General features: G+C 52.2%; 1 pseudogene; it reads right to left on the bottom strand.

Moving 5' to 3' along the window:
• Positions 1-1763: 1763 nt before the first annotated feature.
• The window catches only part of LOC112075313 (zinc finger and BTB domain-containing protein 46-like), a 54921-nt pseudogene continuing 54301 nt past the window's right edge, over positions 1764-2383 (bottom strand).

Below are 2383 nucleotides of genomic sequence, written 5' to 3'. Positions count from 1 at the left end.
ACACACAGACAGAGAGAGGGAGAGAAAGGGAGAGAGAAAGAGAGAGAGAGAGGGGGAGAGAGTGTTTAGGCATTATTCCATCAATAAAGAATGAAGCAATTAAGCTAATCTCAGAGTGGAGGTGCCCTTCTCCCTCTTATCCTTACCAGAAGACGTCACAGAAACCAACGGGACAGGAGCGTGTCTCCACACACACACACACAAACAACCCCAAACCCCATCCTCAAACACACTATCCTACCAATTATACGCCCACTAAACCCACACTGCAAAAACCCCATGGTCAGACGACACAATACCAATACTTTCAATCCCCTGAAAGACAACACCCCATTACTGCACACAAGATTTCAACTAAACCAGTACTCTCACAAACCTAAAGAACAGCTCTGCCAGGGGAAACAGCAATTCAGCTACTGACAGCCTGATCTACTGTACTGAAAACCTTTCACAAAATGGGATAGGCAAAATACCACTGATAGGTAAATGCCAGTGTTTGGCTGCACTAGTGCCAAACTCTGCCAAAATACATCACCGGCAACAAGAGATTTCCTGTAACCTTTAGTCAAGGCTGGGAGAACGTTTCCTGGGTAATGCCAACCCTGTAAACCTACTCTGGTTCAACCAAAACTGTGTGTCTGTGTCCGTGTGCGTGTGCGTGTGTGTGTGTGTGTGCGTGCGTGCACGAGTAGATGTCCCATGGTCGCGGTGCGTGGTGTGTGGTGTGTGTAGCGTGCGTGCGTGCGTCGCGTGTGTGTGTGTGGTGTGTGAGTTTGCTTGACTTTGTCCGTTGTGCCAAATGTAGAATTAGATGTCCAGACTTCCAAGACAATATCTAGAGAGTATAAGTGTGTGTAATGGACGTTTAAGGACTTCTCGCATATAAAAAAATATAAACAAAATGTTTGGAGCGTTGAAGATCCTCTCCTCCCTCCTCCCTCGCACTATACCCTCCCTCCCTCACCTTACCTCCCTCCCTCCCTCCCTCCTCCCCCCTATCCCTCCCTCCCATCACCCCCTTCCCCCATTCCCACCCTTCTCCACCTCACCCGATCTCGCCTCCTCACTCTCTCCCCCTCTACTTCCCCTAGAAAACTCCCATCCCTTACTCAAACGCCTCTATCGAGAAGAGGTCCTTCTCCTAAACCCGGGCGAGAAAGAGAGGGGGAGGAGTCTAGATGGCGAGGACCGCAATGGATAAATCCGTGCGCAGACTCGGGTCAATGCATTATCCTGTTTTCTTTAGCTGGCTACCAACATGGTGTGCCCATTTTCACAGCAACTCACTTAATGCACCCCGGATTAGCTTCCCCTCACTCACTATTATAACACTTATGATCTACCTATCCACACACACCCACACAACACACACACAACACACACACACACACACACACACACCCGCAACGCACGCACGCACGCACGCGACGCACGCGACGCACAGCACGCACAAGCACGCACGCACGCACGCACGAGCAGTCGCAACAAGCAGCGCAAACACACACACCACACACACACAACACACCCACACAAACACACACACACACAACCACAAACACAGGGACGAGGTTTGTTATGTAAGACAATTCATATGTAAACTATCGCCAATATGGAAATGGTGCTTTTAAACCTTTCCAAAATGATATAAGAAAAATAATCAAATGTTACACAATATCGTGTTACCGCCCTAGCATACAACAAAGCATCACGCACCATTCTCGCCTCCTTGTCCTGTACCAGGAACCAGGGTAAGTGTCTCCTACCTGGGATGTCTGTCCCTTCTCGGTAGCTGCCAACCGAGTCACGCCCATCCACAGGGGCAGCCGGAGAGCCCCGCCTGCTGTTCTGTCAGCTCGTCTGCTCGGGCTAACTTGTCTCCGACTGCTGTCTCTGTTCTTCCTGTTCTTTCCTCCTCCCCGACCCCAGAGGGCTGCCATGCCCTGTCACCCTCTCCCCGCCCAACCCTACTCCCCCCTGCACCCTGTGCCCCTGCACCCACTCGAGCCCTCTCCCGGGGTGAGAAGTGAGGAGGGTCGAAACTTGTTCTTCTTTGAAGTGACGGGGCGGTAGTCGTGTGCCAGTGCGTGATGGGAGTCGTGGCCAAACCGTCTTCTGGCTCTCATGGCTTCTTGGGTGTCTTCCTGGTCCTCTTTACGCGTAGTCTGCCACTACCACCCTCATGGCAAGCTGGCGATGGCTGAGTCACCAGAAGAGTGGCGGAACTCGTACGCCATCTCCAGCCATGGCGAGGAGCTTCTCCTGATATGATGGACACCAGGGCCTTCTGAGCCGCCCTCCTAAACCTCCTCCTCCTCTTTCTCCCCCTATACCTCCCCCACCTCCCCCTATACTCCCCACATTCCAGCGCCGCGACAGCCCACAA

This window comes from Salvelinus sp. IW2-2015, unplaced genomic scaffold (genome assembly GCF_002910315.2).
Source record: "Salvelinus sp. IW2-2015 unplaced genomic scaffold, ASM291031v2 Un_scaffold3080, whole genome shotgun sequence".
Classification (NCBI taxonomy): domain Eukaryota; kingdom Metazoa; phylum Chordata; class Actinopteri; order Salmoniformes; family Salmonidae; genus Salvelinus; species Salvelinus sp. IW2-2015.
The sequence above is the reverse complement of the archived record's forward strand: the minus strand, read 5'-3'. Positions and strand labels throughout refer to the sequence as shown.